Consider the following 24,022-nt stretch of genomic DNA (forward strand, 5'->3'; position numbering starts at 1 on the left):
GCCCAAAGGACTCTTCACTGGATACCGTCCAACTTCGGTCTGGCTTCTGAAGATTACCGATACTATGCACCGATTGTGCCATTATTTTCCTAAGTCGAGACACTTCCGCCGTGTTCTCGATATCATTGCAAAACGATTTCCATGAATTTCTTTTTGCTCTCCTAACTTCCTTTTTGTATGACCTAAGGAGGTTGTAATAATAATCCCAGTCTTGAACTGCTTTCTACATTCTTTCTGTAGCTTTTTAAGTTCTAGAGACCACCAGGGGGCCTTATTCTACCCCTGCTTCGTGTTATTGGACAAGCCACTTCTAGTGCTTGCCGGCACGATTCCGCGAGTCGATTAACGAGGATATCTAGATCCTCCTTGCTATTGGGCTGAAACGGTAGAATCATAGGGATACGTTTTTCCAGCTCTTGCATGTGCACCTGCCAGTTCGTTTTCCTATGATTCCTAAAGTTAATGCCTCTATCGGCCCTTTCCTCTATTGTACATTCAATATATCGGTGATCCGAAAAGGAATGTTCTTCGAGAACCCTCCATAGGGTTACCCTGTCAATTAGTTCTTCCGACAGAAGTGTGATATCCAGCACTTCTTGTCGGTTTCTTGTAATAAATGTTGGCGTGATTCCCTTATTACACACCAGTAACTTAGTACCTAGTAGGTAATTAAATAGACACTCACCTCTGTCATTGACATCTGTGCTGCCCCAGATTGTGTGATGCGCGTTTGAGTCGCATCCAAGTATCGTCATGCACTTGGATGCCTCGCTATCCCGTACCACCTCTTTTACCATCAGAGGTGGCACCAGCTCTTGCTCGTATGGCATATAGCACGGCACCAGCCGGAAACTGCTTGTGCCCGTTTCCCAGCTTACTGCTGCTGTGTCGTTGTTGCTGTAATTATGTAATATAAAAACATTTTTTTCTTTGCCATTATGCAGGCTCTGATTTTACCTTCACAATTAGCTATAAGTAACTTATAGTTCGGCGTCCTCAGTCCACAAATACGCCCTCCATTAACCCATGAATGCTGAATGAGGACAAATTCAGGCTGTTCCATTGCCACGCGGTTAATTTGGGCTGCTGAAGCTAGTTTGCTATGATGAAGATTAATTTATATAAGACGCATTTACTATTGTTATATCTGCGTGTTCCTGAGAGTGGCTTAAAAGCTCTTTCTCAGTATACAAGCTTGAGAGTCATAGGATCTTCCTCTACTTCGCATATCTCTTTCCCCGATGCCAGATGGTCTGCAGCATCGGCGTCCGACTTGTAAGGCGTTATCCTCACTTTCATGAACCCGTAATTTATCTCCCCGCCACTTTTCGCCAGCGGTTCGATGGATTCTTTCGTTAATAACAGCAGAATCTGCATCGTGTTGCAGGCTCTTATGAGCTGCATAATCTGGTTCGGCTGTGATGGTTTAGCTGGGATCCATACCCTTGCCCTTGGTCTGGATGGTATGTCCTTCTTGTCCACTGCTACCAATTTTGCCCCGGGGTATACCTCTCCCACCTTGGCTATAGCAGCTTTGTATAGAGCGACCGATCTCTCGTCGTCGCTAGTAATCATTTTGATCTGGCCCTGGTACCAGCCGGCATCTACGCATGACGGTGGCGGACCCGGATTACTTAATAGCACTTCCAGTGCCACATTTGTCAGCGCAGCCTGCACCAATTTCCATTGGGCTCTGGGGATTCTTCCTTCGGGAACTCCCTCATCCAGAACGCCAATGACAATTCGGTTCCGGGCCACTTCTGCAAATGATTTTGCGGGCGTTATACCCTTGGTCTTCGGCCTCTTGTCTGACGGCTTTGCCTCTTCAGCTGACCTCTGTCGCTTGGCTGCCTTTACCGGCGGCTCCAACTTGAAGTTGGGTATGACTGCTCTCGCGTAGTCAATCGATGCTTGGAGCTCCTTCGTTACCTCCTCTTTCGTTGGCGGCTTTAGCTCTACCAACCTTAGTAAGTATGCGGCGCGTCGTCTCTCCCCATACTTTGCCTTTGACGGGTCCTGCATGCTAAGCGCAGGCCACTCCCTGGCAGATGCACTTCCAGCAGCAGCCCCTTTGGCATCTCCTCCCTCCCCTGCTTCTCAGCCGTGTTTTGGCTGCAGGGTTTGGATCTGGCTGCCTCCGGCGCTACCACTTTCTGTGGGCCAGCTTTAGCTTCTGTCCCTTTACTAGTGCTTGCCTTGTCTTCTGGACCAAGCTTCGCTCCTGTCCTCTTAGTGTTTGTTGAGCTCGCTCCAAACGCTGCTCTTTTTTGGGAGCAACTAGCCCCCTCCGGCTTTTTTCCTGGAGATCCGGGCTCTCTCCGATTTTTGTTTTTAATTCTGTGTGTTTGTTTATTTGAGTTTTGGTTCATTGGTGGTCCCACGAGTGTGGGGGAAAGTATGTCCGCTTGCGCATAGCCCCCGTTGCGCAAGTAAGGCTATCTTATTACGGAGGGCGCCAGGTATCCGTAAGCTCCGTTCGAGACTGGGCTATTTAAGGGCCCCCATCCAGGTCCCTTTATAGTACCCCCGACCATGGTAAGGCTCCTTATCTGTATGCTGTGCTATTGAGGAACATCGAACACACAGATAAGAAGTCTGACCTTAGCTAGATTCCTCATGCCTACGGCAGGGGCGGACTGTTACCAGCTCGTCCCCGCTTGTGTCGTGAATCTGTGGTATCTATTACCAGTCGGCACCCTCGGGGAGGGTTCAGTGGGGGATTTTGAACTGATATATGTGGTATAAGACCAACCGGAAGTTTATAAATCTTATATTAGGTTTATGAGAGAAAAGCATCGTATTGACCCGATTTTATCTATTTCTGATATTATTACATATTATTAACAGAAAAAAATGCTCCCTGAGTTTCAGTAAGGTTCCTCACATATCATCATCACATAAGGAGTAAAATCAACGGGATGGTTGTAAATTCTGTAATTATTTATATGGGACTAGCGTAAGTTTTCGTCTGATTTTACCATTTAGGCACAAAGAAAAATACATCGACTTAATTTTATTAAGATAGCTCACATATTGGCCGATATATGTGGTATGAAGTAAACTGGAAGTTCGAAAATATTTCGATAATGTAAGGGCTAAGGGAAGTATAGACCCGATTCAATCCATTTTTGACATACAGGCATACTATTATCAGAAAAAGACTTTCTCTGAATAGCAATAATATATCTCACATATTGACCGTTATTTCCGGTTAGAACAAAAAAGTTAGCACCAGGCACTGGTGTCCACAAATTCGATAGATCGGTTGTCCGATTTTGACAATTTGTAGACTCGAGATGGTATACCTCAACGCCACTATTGGTGCAAAGTTTTGTTCCGATATATTTTTGGCACTTTATTTGTATACTGAAAAGTTAAGAATCATATGAAATTTAAAATTGTGCCATATTGGAAGTAAGCGTTGTTGTAGACCGAATTCTCCTATTTTCGCACTGTTATGTGGAAATGGTTATAGAATCTCACGTACCAAATTTCGAAATTGGTCAAGTAATTGAGACGATATATGATTTCGCCTAAATGTTGGAGGTTCCACGCCTATCGTTCAATTTTGACATCGGATCCTATAAAACCCCCTTGTACCATTCCGGATGTAAAATTTAATGTCTGACACATTTAGTTATTGCTTTATCGCACTTTTAGAAGTTTTTAACAAAACCGTTATATGGGGAGTGGACGGGATTATCATCCGATATCAGCCATTTTCAGACTGTAGTAGAAAGAGTCAAAAATATTTATTCTGTGGAAATTTTGGGTCATACCTTCTGCTCAAATATAAACGAGTCTGGCTCAAACAACAAAAACGGTTAATTATTCTTCAATATTTATTTTATCCCCTTCAAAATAGTCACCATTAGAGGCGATACACATATGCTACCTTTTTTTCCAATCTTCCTAACACTTCTGGTAGGCCGCTTTAGGTATGGCTTTCAGTTCCTTCTTCGAATTCTCTTTTATGACTTCAATCGACTGAAAATGCTTTCCACGAAGCGGCAATTTGAGTTTAGGGAAAAGAAAACACACATCACACGGTGCCATATCGGGTGAATACGGTGCTTGCGGGACAATATTTACGTTGTTTTTGGTCAAATAATCGCGTACAAGACGAGATGTATGAGCTGTATTTTGGAACAAGTCGAGCAGACACACGTCTCATGTCCAAAACATCGTGAATAATGCTATGAGCGGATCCATTTGATACGTGCACGTGATAGGCAAGACTCCCCATATGCCTTCTGCAACATTTTCATTGCGTCCGTCGCACTTATTCCATTGGAATAACAAAATTTCAAACAAACACTTTTTGCTCAACGTTAATTTCCATAGTAAAATTCGAAAACACACTCGAGGTTGACTTGTTTATAGTGCCTTAAAATAAAAACTATGTGACAGATCGCGCTCAAATTTGACATGTAAACATATAACAGTCCTGCCAACCTAAGCAAAAAAAGTATGGCCATATGTCATGTCCTTGTCGAGTTATGGATAAAGTCTCGTTTTGCGTTGAGCCGAAGGTATATCTTGAATGCTTTAGGAGATATAATGCCCCTCTCTTATGCAATTCCCTGTACCAAATTGCAGATTTATATCTTAATTTAGTGCTTAGTTATGGTTTATGGATTATGCCTATCTACAATACAAACTTCTTATGGTGCCAAGAAGCATTTTTACTAAGTTTCATAAAGATATCTTAATTTTTACTCAAGTAACAGCTTGTAAGAATTTCAACTCTTCTCGTCATCCTGATCACTTGTATATATACATGTATAACGCGATACTAACCGGACTATTTTTAGGTAATACAATAACCGTTAGGTGAACAAAACTATTATACTCTGTAGCAACATATTGCAAGAGTATACAAATTAATTATTTTTTAGCTGCTTTACTCTACTCGAAAATACTTAACAAATGTCTTTATCATTTGTCAAGTATTTTAATATTATTATACAATTGTTCACAAATTGCCAGCGCACTCCCAAAAAACGTTGCCAGTGAGACGTAAATAGCCAGTTTGTATTAATTTCCGATCGTCATTTTCTCTCTTCAAACCTGTCAACTTCGTTATTTCATTATTAAGTAAGAGCTATTAACCGTATTGTATCACTGTACGCATCTACATATATATATACATATATATATACATTTTACATATATATGTATATGTATATATATATATATATATATATGCACAAATGTCCGAGTACTTAAATTTATACTGCCTTATTACATATTCACCTATTGACATATGTACATATATAATATAGACTTGTTCTACATCATTTCAGCAGTGATGGGTTTCACCCTGCGATACCTACTTTCAGTTTGCGATTATCTGCAATCCGAAAGGTTGTATTTTAATAAATTAGAAGAAGCCCAGTGTTGCAAAAATTCTAACGGATCATAATCGGTAATTGAAAAATAGATTTAAATACAGTTAAAAGTAATTTAGAAAAAAATAAATATAAGAAAGCATGCAATAAACTGCGACTTCTCTAATAAGCTGTACAGTGCCGCCTATATTGGAATCTATCAAAATAAAGTGACAATTTTGAAAGTAATGAAGTAGAAGTCCTTATATCCGAAATTGCCATGTGAAGTGACATTTCCATCTATAGGATATAAGTAAATACATAAAGAAGTACATATTGTGCATATGTATTCTCGTAGAAAATGTCTCAAAATTCGTATCTAAAAAATATTTCGGTTATACTAGATATATGATAAACCAAATGAATGTGTCATTGTTTCATCACTGGGATTGGAGGGATATAAAAGATTACATACATATATGGTAAATGAAAGCTTCCCAATATAAAATACAGCGGAAGCAAGTCAGGCTTGCACTATTTTCAAAAAGGTTCGTTAATTAATAATTACGAATAAATTGTTGTTGGCCTCGAAAGGTTTTGTAACATGTTTATAGGATTGTAATGTGTAGTGCGAAATGCTTTTTATAAGACTTTCATAGTGTTTAGTGTGCTTAAATCATAACTTTTTTTGAGTTTTATTAAAATTTAGATTAACATACATTTCAAACGCTACAAGTTAATTAAATACGATTTCATTATATTATGACCAACTTCACTCAACTCAGTATTTTGAAATGAGAACAATTGGTTGTTTATAATGATACGCAATGATTTGGGCAATTTTCATAGAATTGAAATTATCTGAGAAATTAGTACTTATGGTGAGGCTCGTACTGGGCAACTCCGAAAATAAGACCCTCCTAATATATACTAAATTCGCAAATGAGTTAAACCCTCAAATTGTATAATAACAATTTAAACAAGTAAGGAAGGGCTAAGTTCGGATGTAACCGAACATTTTATACTCTCGCAAAGTTAAATGGTATACTCGTTTTAGATTTCTTTGTGGATCTTGCCGCCTTGTTCTATGTAGACCGATATTTTCGGTAAAATGTCAACTATAGACACTGGGGTCCACATATTCAGTACCTAGGGGCTTGAACAGTTTTGGTTTAATTTAGATAATTTTTGGTCACATACTTTAAACGCATTATTCACTCAAAGTTTTACGCCGATATAATCATTGTTGCTTGATTTGCATACTGGAATGTGAAAAAATCAGATGGAATTTAAAATGGTGTTATATGGGAAATAGGTGTGGTTGTATTCCGATTTCGCCCACTTTCGTAATATAACATAGAAATATGAAAAGAATGTTATGTACCAATTTTTGTTGAAATCGGTTAAGCAGATCCCAAGGTATGGGTTTTCACTGTCAAATTTTGAACGTGGTTCCTATAAAGTCATTTCATTCCATCCCAGGTATAAAATTTAATATCTCTGGCGTGTTTAGTGCTTGATTTATCGCGCTTTTAGTAGTTTTTAACAGTACCATTATATAGGGAGTGGGCGGAATTGTCGGCCAATTTCCCACATTTTCACACTGTCGATAGAGGTGCGCTTGCTCTCAGTGAATTTTGTTATTATAGCTTTAGTGGTTCAGGAGACATGCACATTAAACCTATAAGGGGCAGGACCACTTGACCACTTTTTAAAAAAATTTTAAACTGCAGATGCATCTCTCTAATGTGATCCTGTATACAAAATCACAGTCTTTTATCTTATTGTGAAGCTTAGTTATGGCAATTTATTTTTTTTTTTGATTAATGGCGTTTTGTAGGCATCTGCAATACCAACCGTCTTACGGTACCAAGAAACATGTGTACCAAGTTTCAATTTTTACTCAAGTTACAACTTTCACGGACTGACGGACATACAGTCACTTGGATTTCAACTCGTCTCTTCATCCTGATAATTTATATATACATAACCCTATATCTAACTCGATTAGTTTTAGGTGATACACACAACCGTTAGGTGAACAAAACTATTATACTCTGTAGCAACAAGACTGTATATTACAAATGTTTCTTTTTTTGAAGATTCATTGCGATATCTTCATTGGCGCATGTGTTAGATATTGTAGTGATTTAGCAAGATGCCTCAATTTCTACTCAAGTTACCGCTTGCACGGACAGACGGACGAAAAAAGTTTAAATATTTCATCTTTTTCACAAAAATACATTCGCATAATATATTCGCTTGTTTGTCTTAACACGTGAACAGAATCGACTACAGTACTATGTTTACAAACACGTGACTTTCTTTCTCCTATGCTCGTAACACAATAAGTTACCCTGAACAACTTGTTAAAACAGTCTCAATATAACCTGCGTCAGTCCGACCCAGGTATAAATCAAATAATAATCTAGAAGCAAATTTACGCATTCCTTTATAAAATAATAAAGGAAATAAAACGAGACAACCCGATAAGTTCGATTTATTTAACCTTATCTAAAGCTTCATATTTTAAACTTTAATTTCATTTGTCGACACTATTGTGCAAATTATGTAAATTAAACTTATAAATATCAATCGAATGGTGCTCATACAGTAAAAACCAATATATTACGTAATACATAATATGTAAATATATAAGTACTATTAGGGTTGGTTTCGTGAACCTTTTCTCATATATCATACATATTATATTACTCGTATAGAGTCATCGAATTCATTTAAAAACTAATTTAAAACAAGAATGTTTAAAATATAATATATAATATGTATATATTATATAAAAACTAATTGATAATGGTGGAGTCGAGCCGCGGTCACATGCATAAGGTATTATTCTGTAATTAATTTATTTAGAAAACTGGTATTTAGTACATATGAGAATTTCACTATTTGATAAAAAATATGAATATGTGTTGTTTAATACTACAAAATGAAGAAATTTCTAGCCAATAATGTTAGAAACGTTAAAGGGTTGATGAAAGCTGTCAGACAAACTGACGGATAAGGTTCCTGCATGGAATCTTTTGTATTTGTGAAGGGTATTATAGCTTCAATTCAACCCAAGTTAACGTTTTCCATCTCCCCAGACAGGTGTATGAGTGTGTTCGTTCTGAATTTATTGCGGCAATGTTACCTTTGATGAGAAAGCATCACGTTCCATTCGAAAATTCTGGCAACACTGCTAATCTGTTGCTCGTCACTATCAAAATAAACGCATTATAAAAATTGTGTCTGCGCGCTAAGATGGAGGAGGAATTGTCAGTGAAATTTGTAGTAAATATTAATTTTATGTTCGATATAATATATTATTATTAGTAACGAAATTCAATACTTCTGAAAAGTTTTTCACTCTTATGACTTTTCATTTTTGCAGTATTCTTTAATATTCTTTGTCTGCTTTTGTCCGTATTTATCAAAAAATTGTGACCTATCTTTTTAGACATTTCGTCTGCAATTATATTCGTTAAAACTTTCATATTTCCAAGTAACACAATCTGCGCGAAATACTTACTGCAATATTGCATCAGACTATCAACTGAGCGTCAGCAACAGAGTATAAAGTTAGCAACAGGTTTGCAGTATTGCGATAATTATTATGCAGTTCACCTATGTTTGATAGACAATGTTAACACACTCTGCTTTAAGATAACAAAAATATGTAATTCTAATATTTAAGGAAAAGCCACACACACATTTTGCAATTAGATAATGGTTCATAGATTACAGAAAGGTTAAGCCCATTCAAATACAAGGTAATTTTTTAGTAAATTTAATAAATGAATAAATTCCGATGCTTCTTTGTTAACGACATATAGTATGTGAAAATGCAATTTATGAAGTCTATAAATGATAATTCGTATTACTTCCTATCCTGATTACAATGTTTTAGAACAGAACTAGCAAAGCATAATAATATTTCAGACATTATGATCAATTATTAGCAATTATAATTCGACGTTATGTACATATGTTTTATTGAAAGTTCAATTATCTGGTAACATACATATGTATGGATATAAATATTAAACATAGTACATATGTGCAGTGCCTGCGGGTGACAAGACACCTTTTTCGATTAACTCGAACAAATTGAAAAGCGCGACAATAGTTTTATATAACTCGGTTCACGTTCCCAAACGTACCTAAGGAACACCTCCTTAAATTGTAACTAGCTTTAGTCTAAAGGTCGGTTTGCTTTGTTTCACTAGCGAAACGAGTTATATTTCCTCTTCTTATCCTCATCTACAGCAACACTGTCGAGAATAATACCTAAGAAATAAATTAATTATTAACCTAATTTAGTCTAATTCAAAATAAATTTGCCTAAAAGTGTTTAAAGCTAAGGTTTTAAATTTATTTTATTTTATATATTATATGTATATATTTTTTTAAATTGAATTCATTATATCTCAAAAATATTGAATCAAAATTTTAAGTCGATTTCAACGAAATCGACGAAGTTGGGAGTATTTTTATACCTGCCTTATGCACGCTCATCAGATTTTTTGGTGGTCAAACCTTTAAAGCGTTTTCCCCACAACTTCAAATTTGGTGTCCTTTATAATTTCAAAACTCCTGCACCAATCCTTTTGAAACTTTGAACATAGTTACTGTACATAATTTTCGCGGTAATGCCAAATTTGTGAAAAATTTTTATTTTACAATAACAAAAATTAAAAAAAAAACAAATTTTATAATAACACATACAAACAAGTAAGAAAGGGCTAAGTTCGGATGTGACCGAACATTTTATACTCTCTCAAGGTAAAGTGATATACGGGATTGTGGAATAAATTTTGATTACAAGCACTACTTCCTCCATCTATGGTTTTTAATCACAGGCAAAAAAATACACTGTTATTAAAAACAGATTATCTCTAAATTTCATTAAGATTTCTTAAGTTCGAAAATATTTATATTAGGTATTTGGGGAATAAGAGAAGTATTGACCAGATTTATTTCTATTTTTATCATAAGGGCATACTGTTATCACAAAAATATTCTCCCCGAATTTCAATTCTAGAACTCACAGACTGACCGATCGGTAAAACATATTTGGTATCTGGGCCCTTGAAAAGTTATAGTCCGATTTCGACAATTTTCGGGAGTAAGACGCAATAACTTGAAGCCTGATGTTTGATTTGTATATGTTCAGTGAGTTAGTAGTAGGTTTCAACATAATCGTTATATATAACTGTATATTTATCTCGATTAGTTTTAGGTGATACAAACAGAATTTAGGTGAACAAAACTATTATATTCTGTAGCAACATGTTGCGAGAGCATAAAAAAAGGTTTTACACACAAATGAAACATTGGATTTTAAAAAACCCCTCGTGGCTTAGGATTAGCCATGAATATGAATTATATATGCCAAAGTTCTATTTTAATCTATGAAAATTAATACATAGCGTTTCATCGAAGCAAGCATTGATGGTCCTGGGGAATGCCTTTACAAGAGAGGTGGCAATATCAATGGAAGTGAACACTTTTATCGCAGAACAAACATGCATTGCAACATCCCGATAAACGCAATTGTGCTCATGAATGTTCTTATTTAGCGTGCGCATACAGCATATACAGGGTCAATTCATTGGTTATTACCGCTATTTGTGTATAGTGGTTGGTTGAAAAATTGGTTGGTCTCACCAAGAAATAGCATACTAGCTCCAAATTTTCTCAAGTTGGTACATCTGTCGTGAGAACACAAAGTTACAAGTCTTTCTGTCAATCAATTCTTTGTTTACAAGCCATTTGAAATTGACGTGTCAGATAATTTTTTAATATGGAAAAATTTAATATTGCGCAGTAATTAGATACTTTGTTTTGAAAGGTTTAAAAGCAAAGGAAATTCATGAATAATTTTTAGAAGTGTATAAGGAGTCCTCACCTTCAAAACGCATGGTTCAATTTTGGGCTGGAGAGTTTAAACGTGCTCGTACTAGGCCACGCGAAGGACGACCCAAAACCGCAACCAGACCAGAAATCATTGAGCAAGTTCTCAGACGAACGAGTACTTCATATTTTACATGGAGAAATACATATGGAAAAGCTGTTTGGAAAGTTAGTGCCGCACATGTTAACAATTTCTCGTTATAATTTAGAGCGTTTTAAGTGGAATAAAACCGATTTCTTGCTCCGTTTTATAACCATGGATGAGACTTGGATCTACCACCATGATCCTAAATTGAATCATTGTTCAGCTCTAAAGCAGGTGAAGTCACAACAAAAAAGGTTATGACATCCGCTTCTTAGGACGCAAATAGAACTTTGTTGACTGATTATCTGCAGAAAGGTTAAATAATCATCTCCAAAAATTATTGCAGTCTTTTGGATCTGCTGGATAAAAAAATTCGTTAGAAATGACCTGGTGTGCAGTGTAATAATGTTTCATCAAGACAATGCACCTGCTCACAAAAGTGTTTTAACAATGACAAAATTCAACGAATTAAAGTACGAATTGCTTGAGCAACCACCGTATTCACCAGATTTGGTTCCCAGCGACTACTACCTCTTCATAAACCAGAAACAATTTCTTCTGGAAAGCGATATTCGTCCATTGAATAAAAAAATATATTTCGTACCAAAACAGTATTTTTTCATTTCGAGCGCAGAAACTTTTCAACCAACCTGTATACACAACATTTAAAAATGTGACTATAAATTTAAGAAAGTAAATGGCACGAGGGTCTGTTATCATTACTTAGATTAACAGTTTTATAGCAGCACTTAGAGTATTATTACTCTTGGGCAATATCACACATAATAAAATATTTTTTTGACAACCAACTGTGACAACATCTTATATTTTTTTATTACTCCTTCCTATATTTGTTTATTATTACACTATGTCACAATGTGGAGCAAAAACTTACAACCGTTCTGGTAATTACCCGTATAGTTTATAATACAAAATTTTAAGATTCTTATTTCGTAAATTTTATGTAAAACAACAAAGGAAGCGCTAATCCGGGCAATTTGCGAGGCTCAAAGACTCAACCATATACCCATCTAGTTTCATTACTAAATTTTGCTTAATTTCCGAGATATTTATATTAAAATCAACCTACCTAACACAAATCACTATATTCATGAGAATGTCATGGAAAGTTGCATACCAATAATATTCGCGCTTTATTTTAAGATAACTCACAATTCGAGGGTTATATTAGGCAATAATCCACTGGACAAACGAAAATCTTTATATACAAGGTGCGTTCCAAAGTAAACAGGACAAAAAAAAAGACAGAACAAATGGATTTATCGGCAAAATCAATTAATTTTATTCAAAATAGTCTCCTTCTGCTTTAATACAGCTTTTTGCACGGTCCAAAAGCATGTCGAACGAGTGTTTTAGCTCGTTGCCCAGTATGGCCGCCAGTATGCGTGTGCAAGCCTTTGAATGGCCTCCACGTCTGCATAACACTCCAAGGTAGAATACTGCATTAACGTTTTAGCCGGGTGGAACAAATTCCTTGTGGACAATACCCTTGGAATCATGAAAACAAATCAGCATTGTCTTCACTTTTGACTTCTCCAGGCGCGATTTTTTGGGTTTCGGCTTATTTCTCATTTATGTCCTTACGACCACTTTGAAAACTCTGAAACCACTCGTGCACTCTGCTACGGAATAGGCAATCATCGCCATTAACTTGTTTCATCAATTGAAACATTTCGGTAAAAGTTTTTCCAATTTTAAAACAAAATTTAATGTTGGCTCTTTGTTCGAAGCTCATTTTCGCACCGATGACAAAAACATACTGACACTTAAAACGCAATAACTTAAACTAAAGGATAGCAGATTCTAACGCACTAGTCGACATATAGATGCCGCCACTAGAGTTTACTTTTTTACTGTTTACTTTGGAACGCACCTTGTAATATAAGGGCTAGGAAATAGAAACCCATTATTTTCCCAATAGAAGGCTTGAGAAATCTTAATCTTGCGTATTACGTAAATTGGAGTTAGAAAGATCTCATACTTTCTCAGTTAGTTTTGTGATTACTAGACTCAGTACCAGCAAAAAGAAAATACGACATAGGTATTTGACAGTTTGATTTCGTCGATTTCGTTCCGTTAATTTTTATGTCAAAGTTGCACCATGCTGTGGAAGGCGAATTGGTAAAAATAACGGTAAAATAATGGGAATTAACAAGTTCGAGCATTATGAAAGCACTACTTAGATTGTTCAGAAGAAAAAAATTGCACAAAGAGAACCTCGATATATCGGTGCTAGAAGAGTTAACGCAAAAAACCTCATGAACCAAATTTCCATCTGCGAATTGGATTAATTTCTGAAGCGGATGATTATTAGTGATGAAAACTGGGTCGCTTACGACTTGGGTCAAATTTGTAATTCGGACCTGTACTTAAGCGGTCAGCTTTAACAAATAGGAGAGAAATTGTGTTCCATCAGAACAACACCAGGCCACATATCGATAGTGACTCGTTCGAAATTTCGGGAGCATAGTTGAGAGATTCAAATGGCATGCATCCAATTTGTATTCCGGACCTGGCACCAAGTGATTACTAATTGTTCTTGTTTGTATTTTTCACACAATTCACTAACACTGATCGTTTACCCACTTTATAAAAGAAATACCCGGGAATGTTTAGAGAATATACAATAAGTAAAGTAACTTTATTTCGAAAAGTATATACAGACTTCTTCAATTAATATTTTAAAAATGTGCGCAACGATCTCTACCATAAATATGTGAATACAAATGCTGCATATATATGTATAACATAATAATATGAATTGGTTTTATTTCTAAAGTTAATTTTTTTTATAACAATGATCTCTAAATACAAAGTAAGTGCATTGTATTGTTTTTGTTCCTTATATTTTTATCATTTAAATCTAAAAATATTAAACATATGTTATCATTATTAAAAACTAAATAAATACTTAAAGAGCACATATGATTTTTTTTTTAATTGATTGGGTTGTCCAATTAAGCGGGATTCCTGTAATTAAACGAATTATTCAATTACACGAGTATCGGTTGATTGATTTCCCGTTTGAAAATTGTGCAATTATCCGGGGGATACTGTACATACATATGTAGCATATAAATCAGTGCCACGTTATGTGTCATGAATGGGTCGCCATATTGAGCGACCGTTTTTGTTTTTTTATTACTCCTATATTTATAAAGTTATTAATTAATTTTGTAGTTTCCAGCTTTTTTTTGAAGTGGGGTTTGAAGCTTTTTACAGCTAATTCCCATTAACCACCCATATGAGGAGCGCTTGGGTAGATAAATTGCAAATTAATGCATTGTGGCGCGTACTTTTGTACAATCTCAAGTGAGACTTGTTTGATAAAGTCCACAAACTGTTTTTCGGTGGCTCTTTGAGCTCCGATAAAAGTTTTGCATTGGTTGCTCATTATTTTCGATAAATAGCAGCGTCGTCCGACAAAGCGAGCAAATGCCGTGAGGAAAGCTTCCTTTGTCAGATTAGTACATAGCTCAAGGTGCAGATCTTGCACGCTTCAATTGACAAGCCGACCCTTCACACGAAGAAGACCATTCGTGTCTAGAAATCGGATTAAAACTAAGCGTGGTCTCCTATTATCAATAGGTTTTGATTCCCTCAATAGTGATATTGCGGATGAAGTAGCGGACTTGAGTATATACGATAAGAGCGATTTTTCGACTTTCTGTGGCAATTATATTGCGCATGGGTGATTGTGACCAAGAATCGGGAAATTCTATTAACCATCGGGGGCCATTCCACCAGAGGTTGGTGGTGAGAAGGTGCAGGTTTGCACCCTCTTGTACCGAGATCGACAAGATTGTCAGTTCTGTCTACGTGTCGCCAAGTTGCTGATCCTATCAGGTCAAGTATTTGAGACGTTCGGTAAGAAATATATGTATTCCATGAATATAGTAGTTTTTCCAACCAGGCGACTACTATGTCGGATTCGTGCCAGAAATATAATTTATATTTGCCATGTTCAAAAGGAAACTGATTATTTCAGATGACACATCTTTATTTATAAATATTATTAAAAGTAAACGAACCACTTTAAGGTAAATTCCTTCTGAGTTAGAAACTACGCTCAAAAACAAAGTTTGCCTTTAATACAAGTATTTGCGAGACATTATTAATAGAATAATTCGCCAAAAGGAAAGTTTGTCAACTGAGCCATTTCAGAAAATTTAAATAGAAAACGCAACTGGTGCATCAATTCAGTGGAAATTGATCGTGCTATAACCATTTGGTTTAACCAAATGCGGCCATTAGACGCTGTAATATCTGGAAATGGTCCGTGAAAAAGCAAAGCAATTGGCCATTAAAATGAATAATAATATGAAATGGGTTGCATCAACCGCGATGAGTTTCTTCACGAAATTTTTGCAAGCTATACCCATCTTGACGACGGTTTGTCTTGCTCGATGGAAGATACGTCTGAGGACGAGGTGAAAGTTCAAACTGTGCAAGTTATACCGTCCAAAAAATTAGTTTTTGAATATATACATGTTCTTCGTAAAAAATTTAAGCCTCAAAACAAATATAATGTGATGGCTTGGTTAATTGGGCAACTAGACAACTTATGCAAATTAATTTCCATTATTATTTTCCAACAACTCTGTGGATTACATTTTTAACCTTCTGTTGGTTTGATAACACGGTCAAACAGCCTCATCCTCTAGAAAGTTCTTGGACACCAATTGAAAAAGTTCTGAAATATAAAAGGAATGAAGAAATTTCAATTGAAATAAATTAGATGCCAGTTGTACCGCTAAGGAAATATAAGGTTGTCAAATATCTCCCTTCCGCTTTTTTGCTCTTCATTCAATGCTTTATAAAAAGTGCTATTCATAAAAGTCAGGGTGCCACATACAAATACATATAAAGTTGACATCAAATTTTGTTTCATGAGAGAAGGCACAAATTTTAGCTGTGCTACAATGTAAATTATTAAAAGGGAACATCGAAAATACGCAAACTCGAAAGTTCAATAACACCACGTCAAAAAGGTACCTTCCTCTCATGATAATCGAACTCAACAAGCTACACCACTCTAAGAAGGTACCAAACAAATTTTCACCTCCTTATAAGAGAATGGCAAATAATGTATGTGCAGATGTTCTTTGGCATGCGTATTAAAGAAAATTAGAATAACAGAAAGAAATAATAGATTTTGAAGAACATTTATAGAATGAGGGAAAAATTAAAATTAAAATTAAATAAATTTAATACAAAAGGTTTATAAAAATTAAAAAAGAAATAAAACAACATCTGTGATAAGATTTAAACTTAGGCAAAGTATTTGATGTAAATTTGCAATAAGGAGCTGTGCTATACAAGCAGCACCACATACAATATATGAATATCATAATTTTTTTACTTGTTTCTAATAATCAATTTGTATCGTTCAACTAGCTTCACTTAAAAATCAAAAAGTGTAGATAAAAGTCATTGTTTGTGCGGGGCAAGAGGAAGCACGCATCAGCGTACGTGTACTTATGAATGTATGTGTGGTTTTCACATTTGTATAAATACTCATAAATAAGGGAATATGCAATAAACCTAAATATATGAACATATTTTCCTGAAATATTCTAATCATTTCAGTAAGTAAAATATGTTATTTAAAAAACTGAATTGAGATTAGCTAAAATGTCAAATAATAAAATAAAAGAAAAATAAAATTTAAGTTTCATGAGTTTCAGGATCCGAACGTAAATGCTCGTATTCGGATTGACTTAACTCCTTCACGCTTACGACTTGAGCCACCGCTAAAGTGACAACGCGATCGCTTAGCCACTGTTTAATTGTTATTCTTTGCCTATTAGATATTGTTCATGCAACGCACAAAAATGTTGAATAATGTACTCGTTTGCACTCACCGTTTATATGCGTTTATTGAAAGAAAAAAAAAGATGAAAATAGATTTTACGGCGGTATCCGCTTAGTTTATTAGGAAAGAACATACAGTCAAAGACAAAAGTTTAAATACACCAATAAAATTTCACTTTTTGTTGGAAAAAATTATTTTAACAAAAGTGTAAGTGGGCAGTTTATTTATAGTCAATTATTTACTTACATTGAAATTAAAAAAAACGTTCAATATAGCTTAGATAACTGTAAATTCATCAAAAACATAAAATTACGCGGGACAAAAGTTTAAATACATTACATAGAGTTTCATATCGCGACTAAATTAAACTAAAAGATAAGACATAAAATATATTTAGTATTTTGTTGGTCCACCTCGTGCTTCAATAACTGCTTTTAGACGGCGTGGCATAGATAGAACCAAATTTTCTGTTTCCGATGGCGCAATTTCCGACCAACGCTTTTTCAAAGCTTCTTTCAAGGATGTTTTGCTAGTTGAACACGCATTATCAATTTTCCGTTCCAATAGCTCCCAAACATGCTCAATCGGGTTCAAGTCTGGTGATTGTGGCGGACTATAGAGTTGACGAGGAGCACAATCCTTCACCAAACCCGCGGTATGCTTAGGGTCATTGTCTTGTTGGAATATCCAAGAACTTCCGAGGCCTAAGCAATCCACCGAAGACTGCATATGTTGTTCCAAAATACTTTTGTAAACATATTTGTTCATTATACCATCGATAAACGTTAGATGTCCTACGCCAGCTGCTCCCCAAACCATGACGCTACCCCCCCCATGCTTAACGGTTGGTATTAAATTTTGGGTTTGATATGCTGTTCCTGTTTTACGCCAAATTTTTGTACGAGCATTGCTTCCGAAAAGGTTGAACTTAGATTCGTCAGTAAACAGGACTCTTCTCCAAAAAGATTCATCCATATCCTTGTATTTGTTTGCAAATTCTAGACGAAGTTGCTTATTTTTCTCAGATATGAGAGGTTTTTTTCGTGGAACTCTGCTTTGATAGCTATTTTCCCGTAAGGCTCTTGCTACAGTTTTTGAGTGTACAGATTTACCAGAAGCTGCAGCGATGCTATCGGCTATCTTTGGAGCACTTATTTTGGGATTTTTTGTCACTTCTTTGATGATTAAACTAACATCTCGCCGAGAAAGCTTCCTTGGACGCCCAGACCTTGGCCTATTTTCCACGGATTTGTGCGTTTTGTACTTTCGAATAATATTTTGCACACTTGCACATTAAGGATTTTCCCTATATCTCGGTAAGATTTTCCATCTTGAAAATGTTTAATTATTAAATTTTTAACGCCACTCTCTATTTGTTTTCCTTTACCAATTTTTTTATTCTATGTCCACTCTTGGAGAAGAAATTGCTTCTAATACCGAATACAAATGTATAAGTTGCTAAATCATCGCATATAACGGCACTTTTTTCTAAAGAATTTGTGAAACATATGCGATGCGTATTTTTCAGTGGTTGTATTTAAACTTTTGTTCCCTGGAATTTTATGTTTCTGATGAATTAACCGCTATTTAAGCTACATTGGATGTTTTTTTTGGTTTCAATGTTAATAAATAATTTACTAAAATTAAACTTCATGCTTACATTTGCGTTAAAATGCTTTGCATAAAAAGTGATATTTTGTTGGTGTATTTAAACTTTTGTCTTTGACTGTATATAAAAGTTAAAAATTCCACCTAAGGTACTCGGGCGAGAAGTTGCTGCGATCGGCGGACGTCTTCACGGCTCGAATGCGTACGAAAAATAAGGGGCTCTAGTCCTGTGTTAGCCCCTTTTGAGTATTAGGTTGTGTAGAGTTGTGGGGTGATGTCTGCAGGGGTGGTGTGTGTTTATATGTGTTAGTGGGTACAGTCTTCTTGTGGATTGTGTTGGTGTGTTGTCGCTCAGTGGCGTGTATGGAGGGGGGAAGCGTAACTCATCTAGCCATCCCGGCCTCCCTAGGGGAATTCTAGCCTAGCAATCGATGTAGTTACTGCAGCGTGGCAACAACGCTGCTGAAGCCAGTGTATAATGGCCTGGGCTGCCGACGCCGCGTTGATGCCTCATGTCGCCTCGGTCTGGATGGAGGAGGACCTGCTGGTCTTCGGAGTCGACCCGGACGGCTGCTCTGCTGTGATCTGCTCGCGGCATGATGGCTTGGGGCGAGTTGTCGCCCGACGGCCCGCTTTGAGGTGCGGTGCAGCATGGTGTGGTGCGGTCTATTACACAGTGTACACTCCGGAGTCGCGTGTGCCGTAGCCAAAACAATTGAGGCAGTGCCCATGGGCTTGGGCAACCTGCTGACGTTTCATGGGCTGCATGCCTCGGAAAATGCTGCAGTGTTGCAACCGGTGTGGGCGTCGACACAGGGGGCATCGGCCGCGCTGAGGTTCCCTTAAATGTCTTGAAGAAGGTGGTAGTGGTCGGGGGCCAATTTATGGCGATTGTGCCACTGTATGGGGCAGGAATGGATCGTCAACTTGAGCGATCATTGCGGTTCGAACGGTTAGCATTTTCAATGGTTTTATCATTTGCGAGTTTACAGGTTTGTAATACGATTAATTAATTTATATTGCGGATATTAATCGGCGGTTTGAAAAACATAATAACACACAGAAAACATAATTCCACGAGCGGTTTTGTTAGTGCTCCGCTTTGAGTTTGGGGGTGAGCAATCATCGTGTATGATTACACAGCGGAAACCCTGCGGTTTTGAGGGCTTGTACCACTTGTGATAGTGACCCGTAGGCTTGTGGAAGACTGTGACTTCCAGACAAGATATCGTCTACATACGTTTGAGTTTTTAACACTTCGGTTGCCAGAGGAAATTCTGACTTGGTGTTTTCTCCCAATTCGTGGAGTGTTCGAATGGCTAAATATGGAGCACAGTTGACGCCAAAGGTAACTGTTTTTAATTTATAGTCGCGGAGTGAACTATTGGGAGATTTTCGAAAAATAATTCGCTGAAAATCTTGGTCGTCTTTATGTACGACTATTTGTCGATACATTTTCTCAACGTCCCCATTAAATACGTATTTGAATATACGCCAATTTAATATAAGGAGCATTAAATCTGGTTGGAGTGTAGGTCCCGCAAATAGAATATCACAAGAGCTAGTGGATGTTGAGGCATTGAAAACCACTCTGACTTTTGTTGTTTTTTTATCCGGCTTTACTACTACGTGATGAGGCAAGTAAAATGAATAATATTGGCCATATTCTTCTAACACGCCATCGTATTCTGGCTTAAGCAATTTATACAAAGTCTTTTTGTTTTTACAAAATTATTTCGGTCGTTAATATTCAATTTTTTGAATTTCTGACAAGATTTGAGTTTGTGCCTTCCTGTACACAGTTCACATGACGTTTGTTTATATTGTTTGGATGTGAACGATTGATTTTATAAAAAGCTTCTTGAAGCTTCTATTTAAGTCGTGTTGCACGCTTTTCGTTCTGACTATTTCTTGTCTACTCTTTCTGCGATTGGATGGTTAAAAAATCTTTCATTTGTTGCCACGTGGGGCATTTTCTTCGTGATGAAAGCGATTGCTCCCATAGAAGTAATGATTTTTCTGGTAATGTGGCGGTGCATATGTTTACCAGTATAGGGTCCCAGCTGTCTGTGGGAATATTCTGTGTCGATAAAACCGACAAACAATTTGAAACTGTGGATTGAAGTTTAATAAATTCTTCACTTGTTTCCTTTTGATTTTTTGGCAAGTTCATTAATATCGATATTTGTTTATCGACCAATATTCTTTCGTTTTCGTATCTTGATTTAAGAGCTTCCTATGCCAAATTGAAATTATCGTCATTTAGTGCGAACTGTTTGACTATGACGCCTGCTTGACCTTTTGTTTTGTATCGGAGGGGATACAATTTTTGTGCATTTGATAATTTTGGGTGGTTTATGTAAACGGCTGTAAACATGGTAAACATGTCCCGGAGGGCTGCCATTGTTCATAACCACCATGAAAAATTTCTGTGTCACATGCGGGCACCTTGAGATGGATGTCTGAACTTTCCTCTTGACTTTGTATTTGTGGCAGCTCTACTCTCGGATGTGGAGTAGGTGCAATTGCTTTTAATTAATTTTAATTGATCCGAATTCGTTGGTTTTGTTTCTTCGAACTGGTCTAAGCAGTTTTCGTACTTGGCGTAAGTCGAGGATTTAAAATTTTCAGGTAGATCTGAGTCGTCAGATTCTACTATTGCGTCATATGCAGCTTGGAGACGTGTCCAGAAATTATTAATATTTTCCTTTTTGATTTCTAATACCGATTCAGAATTGTCCTGAATCGGCGAAGATGAAAATCGAGTGCAGTATCGTATTAGACTGTCACTCTCAGCAATAAATTTAGAGTATGAAATGTCTTTACCCCTTTTTTTGCTTTGTAGCACCTTGCTTTGAGCGTGTAGCTTCTGCAGGTGTACATGGACTTTTTCATTAGAAATCATTTTTGAAACTTTTAGCAACTGAGTTGTTTTAGAATCTTTTGAGTCTGAGCTCATTTAAAATATATGTTGAATTAAATAAATAGTTTCTCAGTGTAAACTAATGAAATTTCACAAATATTCTAGTATGTATGTGGTTATATGTGTTTGAGAGAAGACTCTTTGACTTAAATAAGAGTTTCGAATAAAATTTAAAAAACAAGAACGTTTTCAATTTCCGTGTATACTCGTATATTTAATCGACAACTCTTTAAAGTTAATAAGAGTTTTTATTTCCAATTAAATGAATAAATTGCACGTATTTCGTGTTTTATCGCTTTTATATTAAATTTTTTTTTTTTTTTGTAATTTAATTTAATTTAATAGATTATTAATAAATTATTTTTAATTTTATTATGACATTGTCGTAAAATGGTCCATTCACATACATTCATTTGCCGTTCTCTTATAAGGTGGTGAAAATTTGCTTGGTACCTTGTTAGAGTGGTGTAGCTTGTTGAGTTCGATTATCATGAGGAGAAGGTATCTTTTTGACATGGTGTAATTGAACTTTCGAACTTGCGTATTTTCGATGTTCACTCTTCATAATTTAGATTTTAGCACAGCTAACATTTGCGCCTTCTCTGTTTATTAACATTCTCTGATTGGGCATTTTCAAACATGGATCCTTACCATGTTAATGTAATTATTTATTAGACGGTATACAGTATATAAATGTTTCTCTATTTCGAACTTAAGTTTTCAAACATAGTGCAATAGTTCTTCACTTGTTTTTAAACATAATGGCATTAGAATGGTATAGCAATTTTGACAGTAGTTTTTAAGAAAATTTTAAGGAAAATGTGTAAAAACTCTATTTAAGAAAATTAGTTATTATATAATATAAGACATTATTGTATAAATATATGATAGAAATTAAATAGGATAAGGACAAATGATATGTAATTTGGATATATGTATTTTTTGGCAAAATTACAGGCGAATAGGCAAATCTAAAGGGTTTAACCGGTTTGTTATTTGAATTTTTTACGGAAACAGGTTTAAGTCATCATGAATTATCCGTTGTAATGACAGTCTGCTAACTCCATGTTGCGTCGAAAAGTTGCGAGTCGAAAATCTGAATCTGTCTGAATTGACGATGTAAAAGCCGCGATTGTTTGCGAAAGCATGGTACCGCTGCACTATTCATACCCTCTGGTGGGATACCGAACCCAAGCATTGATTACAAACAAAAAACTTAAATAATAACCTGCCAAATAAAAAATAAGTAAGATTTACTTTACGATTACTCACACAGAAAAAAATTTACTACGGTTTGTTTTTGTAGCACGATTCGTGGGCCACCCTGTATTAGGTATATGGAGGCTAAGTGAATTATTGACCCGATTCTACCCATTTTTGGCAAGCGATCATATTATTATCATATAAGGATTCTCTCTGAGTTTCTATAATATATCTCACAGATTGACCGATATTTTCGAAAAAAAGTTCGCAATAGGAACTGAACAGTTTTGGTCCGATTTGGATAATTTTTAGTCATAAGCTGGTACACTTTAAAGACAATATTCGTGTAAACTTGTATCCCAATGCATTCATTGGTGCTTAATTTGTATATTGGAAAATGAAAAAATTAAATGGGATTTAAATTTATGTTATATGAGAAGTGGACGTGGTAGTCGTCCGATTTCGCCAATTTTCGAACTGCGACGTAAGAATGTCAGTATAATGCTACCTACCGAATTTGGATGATCGAGCAGGTCCCAGGATATGGGTATTCACCTAAATGTGGATGGCGACAATGGCTCCTATAAAGATGTCCCCTATGATCTCAGGTGTAAAATTTTTTGTTTCTGACCCATTTATTTATTGATTTATCGCGCTTTTATCAGTTTTACCTTAACCGTTATACGAAGAGTGGGCGGGGTTATCTTTCGATTCCATTTTGACAGTATCGGTGGGGGTGCTTAAGGGATTAGTCCTGAGAGAATGTGGTTATAATAGCATAAATGGTTTAGAAGATCCATACAATAAACCTATTAGAGACCACGTACATTTTTTCAAAATTTTCAACCCACAAGTGCGCCTTGGTGCTACGATCCCCTGTGCCAAATTACAATTTTTTTTTTTCTTTAATATTTAGTTATGGCACTTTTTAGTATTATATTATATTTTTATATATTAGAATATAAAAATTATTAGCGAAAACTTGCCGCCCTAGGCTTCGGTCACTTCAGCCACTGCTTTGAGTAACGTCATTGGCTAATTTGTTAACAGGCTCCCATGGCCCTTCCATACCATCTTGGGTGTAAAATTTAATTTTGTGAACGTGGCAATGATCTGATTTG

At 36.1% G+C, this 24,022-nt stretch overlaps 1 protein-coding gene across 3 annotated transcripts in view; it reads left to right on the plus strand.

Annotated features, from left to right (window-relative positions):
- Nucleotides 1-5,306: 5,306 nt before the first annotated feature.
- The window catches only part of CNT2 (Concentrative nucleoside transporter 2), a 51,929-nt gene continuing 33,213 nt past the window's right edge, over nt 5,307-24,022 (plus strand). The window contains exon 1 of one of the 3 annotated variants that reach the window (XM_014240172.3): nt 5,307-5,428. The gene's annotated coding sequence lies outside the window, so the exon portion shown is untranslated. The remainder of the gene's footprint in view (nt 5,429-24,022) is intronic. The other 2 variants (XM_036372305.2, XM_070107781.1) reach the window with 2 other exon arrangements.

This window comes from Bactrocera oleae, chromosome 4 (assembly GCF_042242935.1).
Source record: "Bactrocera oleae isolate idBacOlea1 chromosome 4, idBacOlea1, whole genome shotgun sequence".
Taxonomy (NCBI): Eukaryota; Metazoa; Arthropoda; class Insecta; order Diptera; family Tephritidae; genus Bactrocera; species Bactrocera oleae.